At 43.5% G+C, this 14,705-nt stretch overlaps 1 protein-coding gene across 3 annotated transcripts in view; it reads left to right on the top strand.

The window, feature by feature from the left end:
• The first annotated feature begins 332 nt into the window (after window positions 1–332).
• ncanb (neurocan b) overlaps window positions 333–14,705 on the top strand; it is an 83,433-nt gene continuing 69,060 nt past the window's right edge. For all 3 annotated transcript variants that reach the window (XM_035523354.2, XM_035523351.2, XM_035523353.2), the window contains exon 1: window positions 333–596. The gene's annotated coding sequence lies outside the window, so the exon portion shown is untranslated. The remainder of the gene's footprint in view (window positions 597–14,705) is intronic.

Genomic DNA, 14,705 nt, shown 5'->3' with positions numbered 1-14,705 from the left:
TGGCAAAGGTATGACTCACTATGACACTCATTTAGTCGCAGAGGTTCTCCAGAATTTTAGGCAAAAATAAATACACTACAGAATGTCAGAAAAGGAAAATGTAATTACTCTGCTCTGTAAAATGAAGTCTGCCTGCCAGCTCCCACCGCAGAACCCCAGAACCCCAGACCGCTGGCCGTCTCAAACGCCCACGGGCTCGCAGCATCTACGCTGTATTCCGGACCGCTCAGCTGGAGGGGGGGGGGGGGGGGGAGCGGCTCCGCAGGCGGTGTGCTTCCGCGCGCGCTTTTGTTCCGCGTCTCCTCGCGACCGAGGAAAGTGAGCGACGCTTCTCGTGCTTCTCTCCTTCCTACTGCGCCAGCGGGTCGCCGGGCGGGGAGAGCCAGAGAGAGTCTGTGCGTCTTTGGCGTGTTTGTAAAGCACTAGAAGACGTCGCGTTTTCAAAAGCTACAGCGCTTTTGCGCGTTTTGATGGTTTACCTCGGCTACGGTGAACACGGCACGGAACACCTGCGCTAAATAGAGCCAGCCATTCCTCTGAAGAGAGGTTGCGTTCCTGTGCACTTTGAGACGTCAAGCGCCGGTTTCCTAGACAAGGTGAGAGGGATTTTAATGTATTTAACTATCACACATCTGGTGTGCCAACAACAAATTATATTCAGCTCTGCGTTTCCTGACCAGGCTGGTTTAAGGAACACATGAGCCACGAAAGGACAGACAATATCTGAAGGAGGACAAAGACGACCTGGAGATTGTACGTCTTGTCTAGCGTTAAGATATGGGTTCGAATTTCAGAGATCAACCTGGTTCGATCATACTGATGGCTTAGGAGCTATCACTGTGTTAGATATAAAATGTTATTGTTTTTCAAGATTTGAGTCTTGAACAGTTTCCTTTCACTTAGGAAAATATTTATTTTGAAAGTGTAAGATTCAGTCTAGTGTAAGACTGCCAATTTAGGTCTCATCCTTTCTACTATTCCTTTTTAATTCTCTTTATGCAGTGAGTTGACTTTCCACACTGTCTATCCCATTACCTTATCTGGGTTTCTTCTGTTATTATATGCTGAAAACCCTTGTAGAGTCATACATAAAATGTGCCGTTTTGATTCACGTTATTCTGGACCAAACCTCTGACTAGCTTACACTGATATTCAATAACTGTTTTATTGCCTTACTGCAAAAGTTTACTTTCCTGTCTTCATTAAGCCTCTTGTACTTCTTGCAAGTTAAAAGGTTTTTAAAAACTGCCCTTGTCTGCCACTGACGGAGCGGGGAGCCCCATGTAGCTATCCAGGAGGATTACATCCTATTTGTGTGGTGTCTGTCATCATGGTCATGTGAAGTTAGACACAGGTGGTGAGTGCTGTCAGTCCTCGGCCCATTGCAGTGGCAGAGTCGCTAGTGGGAGCAGGAGACAGACCTGATCCATGGTGACATTCTGTCAAGGATGTCTGTGCCGTGTCTCGTCTCTGTATCCGACTCTATCTGACTCCAGCCCAGGAGTCTCCAGAGCTGATAAAAGAAGCATACAACACTTGGCAAATCCGCCTTGCAACATGTCTTGGTATTTGACAAGAAAAGGCGAATGATGTAGAATCTTCTGTACGCTCCGTGTGTACCTGAGTGTGTGTGTGCGCGTGCCTGAGTTTATGTGGTGTGTGTGTTTTCATGTTATTTGCTGAAGAGCTTTTAAAATAGAGCGTGGCAAAGCATTGTGTTTAGAGGAGCTCTGGGGATATTTCAAGCAGCTGTTTACAGCAAATTGGTTGCTGGTTCCCAAGTCTTCTTTCACTGCTCTGTCTTTATCTGCCTCTGATTACAGCCTCACACACCCACCCCATCCTCGTCTCACCCAGTCACATACATGCTCATCCTCGTCTCACCCAGTCACATACATGCACATCCTCGTCTCACCCAGTCACATACATGCTCATCCTCGTCTCACCCAGTCACATACATGCTCATCCTCGTCTCACCCAGTCACATACATGCTCATCCTCGTCTCACCCAGTCACATACATGCTCGTCCTGCATTTGCTCGCTTTTACTTTCACCAGAGTAGAAGTACATTTTTTTTTCTCAGTCTCTCTCTCTTTCTCTCCCTCTTTTTATCCTCCTCTTTCCCCTCCCTTTCAAACACTGGTGAGATCAAACACCTATTGCCATCTGCATTATTCATTATTTGTTTGATCGTACATGTTTTTTTGACACCTCTTGAATAAACATGTGTCTGTAAAACCCCCGGCGCTGAACTTCGCAGTGACACCAGAGCCCCGCCGTCCCCTCCCCCGAACAAAACACAGCAGTAATCCTGGCAATGTCAGGATCTGTGCTGCTGTGTTCAGCTTCGGTGTGCAAACATTGGCCTCAAATCGCCATTGGCTTAGTTTTCACTTCCTTTTGCCATTGTAGCTCATTTGGCCATTTTATGTTTGCTGTTTACCAAACATTTTCCAACATGAATAAACGCCAAAAGACCACCCTTATGTTGTCATTAGAAGAGAGGGGGAAATTGCTTTGGCCTACACACACCGTGTGGTATTGTGCTGTTTTTAGTAGGGCCCTGATTGATTTTCTCGTATTTCAATAATGTGTTTCTGCCTGGCTGCACACAAAGCATAGCATCAACACTTGTAAGGAGGGGGATGTTGACAGGTGGAATTGAATTTGTACTTGAAAAGCATCCAAACAACCCAGCGCCTCTGGATTCCAGGAGATAATGTCCTTGTCATAAATTAGTATGCGCAGAGCTTAATGGACCAAGTGTACTGTGCGAATGACTAAAATTGCTCAGGAAGTCTGAGCTAGGCACAAAATGGAGACGTTCCTGGTGAACGGTTGGTCTAAAGCAGACTTCACATAGCTAATGCATGTTGCTCCCAGGCAAACAGCAGCTTTTTGAGAAAATGTTAATGTGCAAATCCAAAGACTCACAGGCAAAAAATAAACCCTTAAAAGACAACAGGAAATGTCCACACTCTGCACACTATTCTAAATGCTTCCAAAATAGTTTTTTTTTTTTTTTTTTTTTTTTCAGAATTGCAGTGTTATGACCTAGCCGGGTCTGTACACATCTGGACCTACACATGATAAGGTTTTAACTGAATCAGAGATGTGTCTGCATGGCCCTGCTTCTTCATGTGTGCCATATCTTCATCGGGTTGGATGAAAATGTTATTTTGAAATAAAATACTTTTAGAAGTATGTGCAGTTTTTTTTTGTTTGTTTTTTTGCAGCAGTTATATACAAATATATCGAGAGATTCATAAATATTTAATTCTAATACCTTATGTTTGTCCATGCATGCCTCATACTTAATCCATGGTTTGGCACACTGCTAAGCAGTTCAAATAATCCAGTCTCTCGCAATCAGAGACTTTTCATTGTGTGCGTGTGTGTGTGTGTGTGTGTGTGTGTGTGTGTGTGTGTACGCGCTCAAACAAAGAATTGTGCCTTGTGACCCAGAGCAGCATGTATTTAGCTATAGTGGGGCCTCCAGCACTCTGCAACAAAGCAGACAGGATTCTTCTTTATTCAATCTGTGAATATTTATCAAAGAACAGACCTGAGACTTCATTATTTAAAAACGGCATTTTCATTTGACACCTACTGTGCTTTTTGCTATATTTGTAATAGGGTCACTATAGTGGGGTGCAGTACATCAGAGACATCCATTTTGGCTTAAAGGTTGATGCAGAAAATGCTGTTGTTTTTGTTTTTATTTTTTGTTTTTTTTTGCCTTTTTATGCTTTTTTTAAAAAATAATTACCAGTGCTAAGTTTAGAGAATGCTTTTGAGAAAGGCACAGTGACCTGAGCTGTATCTTACCAACTTGCCCACTGATAGCTGAAATGCTTAGAGCTGATGTAAGTTATTTTTATTTACTATAACACTGGCTAAACCAAAATATCTTTGTGATTGTCCAGGTCTCTGCGACTTGTAAATAAATGGAAATAGTAATACAGTCCAGGTGTACTATGGTAAACTTCTCTTAAGAGATGTCCTCTATGTAGAAGGCAGGACTTGGGTTGGACGTGCGTGTCTTGGAGGGAGGGGCTCTGGAGAATGATTTGAATGCCTGCTGTAGGATTGAATAGAAGGGCTGCAGCAGTGTGACGTCATAGGCAACACTAGTTGGAAGTTATGAAAAGCTGTAACATCAGCTGCAGCAGGTTGAATGAAGGCACTGTAACTGCATCTGATTTCAGCACTGGACAGTTCCCACACATCAGGCCTTGTCTTCTCTCTGCTTGCTCACATGTTCCTGTTGAAAGAGCTTTAGAGCAGAAGAAGTGATGTTCGCTTAGGGATATATTGACTAATCAGCAATATTATTGCTGACTAAATGTGTTAAGTATGACTCCTTTGGCTAATGTTCCATTTTAACGTCTACAGTGTTGGTCTGAAGGAGCTTGCTGTTTTGTCTTTGATTATTTGATTGCAAACATTTTACATTTATATTTACCTCAAAATGCAGATAAGTGATGAAGATGCTTCAGTGCACCATTGAAACTGTGGCATGCCAGACGTAGGATGGATTAGACACAGAATCACGTCTGGTGTAAACTACGCTTCACAATTCCTGCACATTTCCGTCAAATCAAATGCCCCCAAGAAAGAACTTCCTTATTAATCCCCTGTTCTGTCTCATATGTAATAAAGATCATCCCAGTAATCTTATAACTACCATCTATACCCTGGAACATGGAAGAAAAAATCACAAATGACCCAGGGGGTAGAATACTGTAATTCATTTTTTCAAATCTTTCAGTTTCCATTTGTGGCTTTTATGAATAAAGAAGTAATATTACATTGTGAGATACTGGTTTTAGAAACAAGGAGGTATCTCTTAGCTGGTAATTTGGATTATGCACTAATATCGTGATGAAAATGATTGTTCATTAGCATAGTCATGCATAATATAACATGTTGATATTTTATCTGTACCCCAGTTTATCTGTTGTGTCATTTATAGTATTTTGTTTGTAAATGTATTTAAAAGTATTTGCTGGCTATAAATGTAATTCAATTCATGTTTACATTTAGAAAAATATACACAAAAAATGGTTTTGATTCCACAGACAAAATATTTTTCGCCACACGCACCCACTAATAAGCGATGTGGTCATTTCTGCGCATTATCTGTCCCATAAGCGGTGGTGGCTGAAATCGAGAAACACAGCGTTGTAGAGCTCATGTCATCTCACCACAGTGCTCTGCGGTACTTTGAAGTGGCGGCAAGGCGCACACACGTGAATGAGTCTCCTGAATGAGACATGACAGGTGAGGACTCACACTCAGGCCTCTCCTCTCGGTGCGTAACCGGATCACGAGAGACTGGCCCCGGAATCAGCATGAACGCCTCCCTCCAGACGGCCCCGCTGAGTTGAAACACGCCATTGATTGAATTTGTAAGTCGCCTGCCTTGCTTCCAGAGTACTGCAGGTCACATGTCCTTGCACAAGACTTTATTTTCTGTATATCTACAGCCAGCAATGAAATTTTCATCGTAACACTCCAGAGGCATAAGAAAAAGAAAGGAATTCTGGATCTTTTTTTTTTTAGTGCGATTTGTTCCTCCTCTTTTCTGACTTGGATATGTGAAGCAGGTAATATTAATTCCTTTTCAGTACAAAGTAATGAGACATATTACAGTATTACTCTCTGTACCAGGTAGTTATGTTTGTGTTACACCTGCATTACTTTCAAGAAATGAAGCACAAAAGGGCTAGCGTGACTAATGTTAGATTGGAAATTCCACTTGAGACATTTTTTTACAGCTGTCATGTGAGTGTGATGTGAAGAGAAAATTGAGGTCTGGGAAACATTATTTCCTCTGCACACCCCCCACAGACAGCTTTGTCGTGACTGATACACAAATAGGCAGACATCATGGGTCACTGGCATGCTGCTTCGGTGTGTTAAGGGAGACACGCCATCAGGTCACACAGGGGGTGAAAAAAATATCAAGAGCAATGTACTCTTACATTGCAATGGTTACATTTTCTTAGAACGCTGATAACAGAACACACACACACACACACACACACACACACACACACACACACACACACACACACAGATTTAGGCACACACTTGCAGAAATAGGCACACACTTGCAGAAATAGTCACACGCAGAAATGGTGGAAATGTTTGATTTTGTAAGCATATGATAATGCATTTTTTCCATTTGCACATCACAGGCAACAGTGTTAAATAATTAACATTTTGTTGTTTGATAAAGAATCTCTGCAGACAAACTCTGCTCCATGACTCAAAATTACTTTTCCATTTTGTTTGCCACATTAAGACTTAACAGGTGGGGTTGTAACTGGTTCCCCTCTGTAATTAACTGTCATCCTGTATAATAAATGTAGTGGGGACAGAAAGTGGAAAAATGTGTTCTTGCAGGCTTGTGGCTGTTAGCTATCTCTGATAAGTGGTGATTAGGGACTTAGGACAAGTGACAGGATGTAAAAATGTGTTTGTGTTATGGGTTATGTGGGAGGTTCTGACCTTGCGCCACATACTCAAATGGCTCCTTCCAAGGAGCCTGGTGTCTGTACCCCTCGTATGACCCTTTGTCCATATCAAAGAGCATTCGATCACATTAGCAACTGTGTTTACATTTGGAACAAGTGGTATAAATATATAGTATGCATTTGAGAACAGTGTTCTTACTCCTTCCAAAGTGACCTTCCTCTGTCTGAAAGAATTGGTCTTTATGTTCATTGTTAGGCCTAAAGGCAACCCAGTAACCCCCCATCACACACACACACACCCCATCCTCTCTGTAATTACCAGCTTCTTAAATTCATCCCTGTCTGAGCTTTAATCTTCCACAAAAAGACTCTGGGACCAGGTTTTCCCACCCAAATCTTTTTTGTAACAGCTTTAATTGGTTTTTAAAACAAACAGGGTGCACTGGGTATTTCATTAAATCCGAGTGCAGAGATTATTTTAGTCCATGATCTAATAGTTTTGGTGATTGCTCCCTGTAAACCAGCATGCAATCTCATTAGCAGCAACAGTCAATAGGCTGTAGATTGTATGGCAGGATTAGGCACTGCCTTACTTGGAGTTCCAAAGGGTAAGCAAGAGATCTTATTTAAGTGCTCATGACCCAATACTGTGTACACTGCACAGCAATGGGCACATTTGGATCTTGTCAGGGGCGTGGGAGGAAACCCTGGATAACGGAGCTGCAAACAAAACATGAAGAAACAAGGAGAGAAAAAGCATATGGGGAAATGCACTCAAACCAGTGAACTCAAACTCTCGAAATGCAGTCAAACCAGTTCCAAAGCATTGTACAGTATATGTCTCTTTGACAAACCACTCTGCATTTTGACCCACTCAGTTTCCCATAAGCAATAAGCCCTGAAATCTTCTGCTAGAGATATTAAATGGGTCACAGAAAACAGAAAAATTAAGGCCTGAAGAATTTTTTATTTCAGCGGTCAGATTCCTAATTAAGCATTGAAACAACGACACCCGATTTCCTGAAACTGTCTCTCAGATGGGCTGTCACCAAATCTCCTTTCCTTTTGTCAGTAAATGGTGATCTAATTATAATAATTCACCATCACCATCGTAATGAATGATCACACTTAACCAAAACAGCTACATGAAAATGGTCTATAGATCTGATCTTTAAATGGTCTGTTCAGCTTGGCAGAGGCTGAAGCATGATAAAATGATTCGACTGAAAGGGCGTCCCTGTGGGCCGTTCTGCTTTTGATGCTAATCGCAGAGCTCGAGCAGAGGATCCCAGGCCATCGGGCTGTGGTCGTAGCACAGCGCACGCCAGCTGCTGTCAGAGTTTCAGCCGATTTGTGTGGACGTCGCCTTTTTAAGAAACGATCTGAGATCAGTGTGCGTTCTTGAACTGCAGTAGTAGACGCTCAGGTTATGAAGCTAGGTAAGCAGCCTTACCAAAAAGCAGAAGCGTTTCACATTTCGTTGCCGTGCGTTGTAATTCAGCAGGCAGAGACCTTTTGTTGTCCTCGCTGCAAGACTATTTGTGTTAATATGAGCCCTGCCTCCCTCCCTTTTATCTCCTTTTAATTAAACATATAATTATTTTTGGTGCCAACTGTATCTCATGGTCCTTTGAACTTGCCCATTAATTGGGCGTGATTTTCCTTGACCTTCCTTGTTTTGACCAGAACATGTCAGAGGAAGGCAGCACCCTCCTACCTTTCTCCTCCCTGGAGACCAATGAGAGGCACGTTAATGAAGGGCAATTAGTGCCTCTAGTTTGTAAAGGCTTGTCAGTAAGTCATATGAGCACCACACAGTGTAATTAGATCACCCTCCAAACTGTAGCTCCACGTGCTAGTATAAAGCACTGGAGTGTGGTGATGGCATGTTCTAATTGGGGAAATAAAAGGTGAGCTTGTTTTTTTTTGTTTTGTTTTGTTTTTTTTTTCAACTCGCCAACCCGGTGTTTTACATGAACATCCGTTGCAAAACGTCTCTTATAATACGTGGAAGCTCCACAGGTCTTATATGCAGTGAGATCCTTTTGTAATTCAGCTCACGGCTCTGCGTTCTTTATGCTTTTTGTTGATCAGTGATCTTAGTAACGTATGCATTCAGGCACGGAAACCACTGCATGTCCCCTCCCACCCAATACTGAATTCTATCTAAGAAGGTCATAACAGCATTAAAGTGGTCTTTGGTGTCTGAAATGCAATCACACTGCTTGACTGCACTGGCATTCATAATCATGACATCAGACGATTGTCCTCAGCAATGGATCCTTGAAATCAAAGCAGTGTCACTTATTATGCATTAGGCCCTCACAAACGCCTGGTCTTGACAACGAACCACAATTAGTATCGTGAATGCTGTTTTAATTAATAATGCCATTAAGGGCCAATCATCACTAATGTGCAAATTCCAACAGCGAGGCCTAATGTTTTGCACGTTCACTTGTGATTCACCCCTTTGCGTGTTGTGTGTGGTTAATTCCAGCCTGGTGTGTTCTGGCTTTTCAGGGAAGAAGGGGTCGGTGTTTAGACACTTCACGTCAGTGCGCAGATAAACGATGCGCTCGCTTTGCTTTGGCAGGCTCCTGATAGTGAAAGGTCAGCTCAGAGCTGTGGTATGAAGGAGATCGTTTGTGTCTGGCTGCGGTACACCGCTTTCTGTAATCCACACGCAGGGGCAGGCTGGAGTATCGGTCTGGCGGTGATATGTTTGTCTCCGATTCCTCTGCGTGTCCAGCATGTCCGGGCTGAAAGCCTTCTGTCTCGTCTCCGTGGGTCACAGCCCAAATCTGTGCTCACACCCCCTTTCCTTCCACACGGCCCCCCACGGTAGGAACTGCCAGCTCTCCCTGTTTAATTAGCCCAGGGGGAGTAGCCGCATGTCCAGCACCGTGTAGGGAGGGGAGAGTCGTCGTCCCCCCCATTAATTATACACTGTATATCCAACATGCGCACTGATTGTCTCAGCTAATAAATGAGTAACGGCCCCATTAAGAGGCCTTACAGCCGGCTCGGACGTGGGTGACTTCGACTCTGCACTCGGCTGTGTCTTAAGCACTTATTGGACAGAGGTTCTCATTTCTATGAAGCCATGTCTGAGCAACGCTCATTATGGACACTGCGCAAGTAGTCATGTGTGGGCTGATTTACAAGTGCAGATGGACCATGAGCTTGTTAGGAATTGAAAGGCTATTATATAGCCAGCTTTTATATAGTGTGTTTAGTAGTAGTCACTTTCTCAAGCAATCACCTGCTCCATGGGCTTCCTGCCTGTGTGTTTGTCTGTCTTTGTCGTTTGGCCATCTACTCAGCCTCACTGCCTGCGCCCTACACCACCCTCCACTCAGCTCTAAACGGAGAAGGTTTCAGGAAAACTGTGGAGGGGGTGCATTTACAGAAATTAATTGGTCACATTCTGAAGCATTAATAAAAACCAGCACGCCCCCAGAAGGAGCTGGAACAGTTGGCCTCTCTGACAGGATGGCATTCATCAGACCTGTTAGCGCTGCTTTGTTTTCGGGTTCCACTGAAGGGGAGAGACATCCTGCCTTGTATCCCCAGATGAGGTAGAGCAAGGAAGCTCAAGGTGGAAGTGAGACTTCTTGTGTAAAAGTTGATTAACGCACCTCCCTGCCATGCCCTGCGGTTTAGGCGGGGCGGAGGGAAAACCAGGCATGGCAGGCTGCGGATTTGGACTTTTGAGGTGGTGTGATGGTTGTGATTTCTTGCTCTTCCTTGACTGAGTCTCACTCTAACACACACGCACGCACGCACACACACACACACACGCACGCACGCACGCACACACACACACACACACACACACACACATACATATTATAATGGTAATGGAATGCCAGTGGTGGATAAACAGCAGAAGATGGCTGTAGTGATAGATGTAGTAATCCCAAGATAGTGACATCAAGAACATGGAACATGAAAAGCTTGAGAAACACCAAGGGATGAGAGAAGAGCTGAAGAAGATGTGGAAGCTGAAGGCAACTGTGCTTCCTGTGGTAATCGGAGCACCAGGGGCAGTGACCGCCAAACTGGGAGAGTGACTCCAGCAGATCCCAGGAACAACATCCGAGATCTCAGTCCAGAAGAGTGCAGTCCTGGGAACAGCTAAGGTACTACACGGGAGCCTCAAGCTCTTAGACCTCTGGTAGAGAACTTGGTAGCGAGCTTGAGGGAACTGCCCAGAGGAGGGTGAGTGGGGGATTTCTGTATTATTATATATGTTATAAAATTGTAGTGTATAAAAGTATAAAAGGTTACCAGAAAAAAAGTTCTTTTGATCAGCTGTGGAAAGCTATATATATAAAGCACAAAAAAATATATAATTATAATAAAAGTGGCGCTGTAGGCTAGTCATTAGCTAGGCACACCTCTCATCATTTGTCTTACAAAAACATACATACATAACTTTCTTTCTGGTTATGATTTATAGATGGAGTTGGCCAAGCTTGTTGGATAATTGTGAGATTTTCATTAAAGAGTAGCTTTGAAAAGGGCTTTTCATATACATACACCACAAGGTCTGATCTGTAGTTGCCTTTCGAAGTTAGCTGGCTAAGGTAGCATGTACAGAGACAGTGGCATTTTATTAACGCTTCTTCAGAAAGCTCAGGAGTTCGGGCTGCTAAAAGCCCGCCCCTGTAGTGAGTCATTCATTGGTCACATTTCCTGTCCTTTCGCTAGTACACATACATTACAGAACTCCTCAAAGCATTGGAAGGGGCACATATTCACGTACACAGCTGTGACTCCCTGCAGCCATACTAAGTACCACTTAGTTTGAGTACCACTCTCAGAAAGAAATGCATCCTGTAGTAACCAAGAATATGTAAAGTAGCCTATATGAATAGGCTGATGTCTTTATTACTCACCTAAGATTATAGATGAGTAACTGCAGTGTAATATAGTAAGAAATGTAGACATATTAAAAATTGTAGTAGAGTACACAGAGTTTCCATGTGTGTGTGTGTGTGTGTGTGTGTGTGTGTGTGTGTGTGTGTGTGTGTGTGTGAACAAGCACGTGCCATCCCTGACCCTCTCAAGCTGATCAGTGTAGTACAGGCATGTGTGAATTCCTGGGGCAGGACGCCTCATCGTCTGGTCTTTAAACCAGCCTCCTTCCACGTCTCACGCAATCTTCCATGCAAAAATGACAGAGGGCTTCATGTATCCGAAGACTGCAGCAGCTGAGATGCATATCTTCTGTGGAGATGAATGAATGTGGATGTGCATTATCTGTGGATGCACGGTGATGACAGGTGAAGAGAATGGGAGCTCTGTGATAGTGAGGTACAGATGTGCCCAGCACCTCTGATAGGAATCTCTTACAACCTTTAGCGCTCTTCCTTTGGAGGGAACATATCGGGAGCATCCTTCTCATCCCTCTCTTTTCTCCTCAAGTCTCTCTCTCTCTCTCTCTCTCTCTCTCTCAGGATGTGCAAAGATAGATGGTAAGGTGTGTGGTGAGCAGCATGTTGGCAGGGCTGAGCACCCTGGAGTGTGCGTCTTGCAGGGTGTATCTATCAAGTTGCCACACTTCTCCAACACGCCGCCCGGAAAATAGACAGGTGCAGGAGAAAGTGAACCGGAGAGAGAGGGTAAGAAAGAGGACTGACAAAGTAAAAGAACCAGTTGGAGCACTACTCAAGTTCTGTTTGAGGGGCAATCAGCTGTGTCATGGCCTCAGGTTACCATGGTGATTCCTCCCTGTTCGAAACTGCCAACCGTACAGCTGATGCTCTGTTCACGCTTTGGTGTGCGCCACCATATTCTCTGCTCTCTCCTCCGTCACGGTACCATTTCAGCACACTACTGAAGTCAGGTGTTAGTACTTACTGGCGCTAATACCCACTTGGCACAAATGAAACACTTGACTCTGTCATTAGTCGGGGGGCCCCATGCTTTTGTGCACATGACAAAAAAGAAGGCGGTTTTGTTCATCTGCTTTAGTTTTAATCACTGGTTGGTTTCGTAATGAAATGGTAATGCCATGCAATAGCGGAAGGGCTTCTGAAGATTAATTAAACTCACAACTGTATAAAAACCTGTTATCAGCAAGTCTGCATGTTGTGGGGCCACACTGCAGAATTAATATGACTGTAATGGTCTGCCATGCCTTATCCCTGTCATTAAGAACACTGTGCCCTTTTAAGCTATTAAGCTTCCTCTCTCTATCTTATTATCTTGGCATGAAGATCTGCCAGCTACTGGTACACCTTGACTGCAGCGTCATGGATCAATCAGGACGTACAGTCAGCACATGCCTGTGTGACGTGTTTGAAACGTCTGTTTCTCGCAGCATTAGGCTGACAGCTGGGACCGGATCTGGTGAAACGTCTGCAGGGTCTCTGTGCCATTGTGTTTCACATGAATCTTAACAAATAAAGGCCCAGCTCAAATCTGTTTATATGACTTTTAATGTAGGGTTTGGGTGAGAAATTTGCTATAGCGTGGTCTGATTTGCTAAAGTGAGGTCTGATTTGCTATAGTGCAGTCTGATTTGCTATAGTTTGGTTCCCAATGACTGCAGTTAAGTATTGTTAAGTATTGATCATTTCCTCAGTGGTCTCTTGTTTTGCTCTTTGGCTGGGATCACCTCTTCATCCATGGATCTTCAACTCCAGAATGAAGGGATGTTGACAGTTTATGAGTCACTGTTAGGCTTACTTACAACGTTTCCAATTGCACACTTTTAAATGTAAAGGCACAGTAAACGTCAAAGCTTGATTTACATTTACCAGGTGTTCTGTGGGAACAGTCCACTGCTTGATTGAGTTCTGTTGGAGGTCCCTTTTATGAATTTGAAGACTGGACCGGGTGAATATATGGAAATGGCAGCATAAATGGTGCCTCGCCCTGTTTTTGATAGAAATGTTTTCCTGAAAACCCCTGGCATTAAACTAAAAGACTTTTTTCATTACCCTCTGTATTCTTTTTACTTCCAGACAATGAATGAAGTTACAGATGAAATGCAACTTTATAGCCGCTCCTAAGATTTTATGGTCATTTGTGGGCTATGAATCTATCCCATATAAAGGATAAGAGGCACTTTATATTAATAAAGATATATTCATGTCCTTGAAAATAAGATTGAAAGTGTAAAGATAATAAAGGGGGCACAAATTATGGATTTTCCCCCACTAGAATGTACAAAAGCCAAAATGCAATATACAGTGATAGCAAGTGGATTAAAATGTAGTGCGTAAATCAGTCATATCTTCAGTTGGGCAGCGGCTGGCTGAGATACAGCTGGAGATGTAGACAGAACTTTTTTAACGCAACAATATTTATTTAGATTATTGCAAGGTTGACTTTAAAACATCCATGAATGTCTTAAGGTCTTTTTATTGCTGTTTTATAAAACTGCTGTGAGATGGCTTTAGACTACCCACAGTCTTTTCTAAAGATAAACAAAAATGAGATGAGAGTTCATCGGAACCAGCAGCGAGCGCCTACATGTTGGTAGCATGGCCACCCTTCCAAGCGCACAGCAGACTCGTATGTTCGGCTCTGCCCATTCTAGAAGTTTCTTCCTTTCACCAGCACACCTTCTGGCAGCATTTTGCTGTTGTGTTCTCCTCACGTCGTTGCGCCTGGCCCCCACAGACCCAGCTAGCACAGGGGAGGATGATGAATGAATGGGAGATTGCATCAGGGCCTTTTCCACCTCTAATTATTTTGTGGCACCGTTTTGAACCGTAAGTTTAAATCCAATTACCAGGGCACTTGTGTTGCTTACAACATGGAGGTGGTGAAGTGTGGTGGTGGGGGCAATGAATTCTTAATGCTAGAAAGATCAGAGATGCTTATTTTCTTTTAAAGAGAGAAAAGGAGAAAGTCTTTGTGCAAGTGGCACTGGATGAGTAGCTTCTTTGAGGGCAGAAAATGAGATCATCAAGACTCTTTCATGAGCCAGAAAGAATGTCCTGACTCTCTGCTTTTAAGGTGGTGGGGAAGGATGACTTTGCTTGTATTTACACTTGAAATGCAGAGGTTCGCGCCTGAATAAGGAAGAGGATTAGATTCCACTGGCACTCTGCAGAAGCTCGTCTAGCCGCTAGCGTGAAACAAAGGCACGGATGTATATTTCAAAGGATAAGAAGAAAGGCATGCTGGGAAGTACCCATCCTGAAGTGTTCAACTGGCTTTTGCCTTCTGTCTGTAGCGTTGCTTACTGGGTGGTGTTACCTACA

Source organism: Electrophorus electricus, chromosome 26 (genome assembly GCF_041902795.1).
Source record: "Electrophorus electricus isolate QZ-2024a chromosome 26, ASM4190279v1, whole genome shotgun sequence".
NCBI classification, from domain to species: Eukaryota; Metazoa; Chordata; class Actinopteri; order Gymnotiformes; family Gymnotidae; genus Electrophorus; species Electrophorus electricus.
The sequence above is the reverse complement of the archived record's forward strand: the minus strand, read 5'-3'. Positions and strand labels throughout refer to the sequence as shown.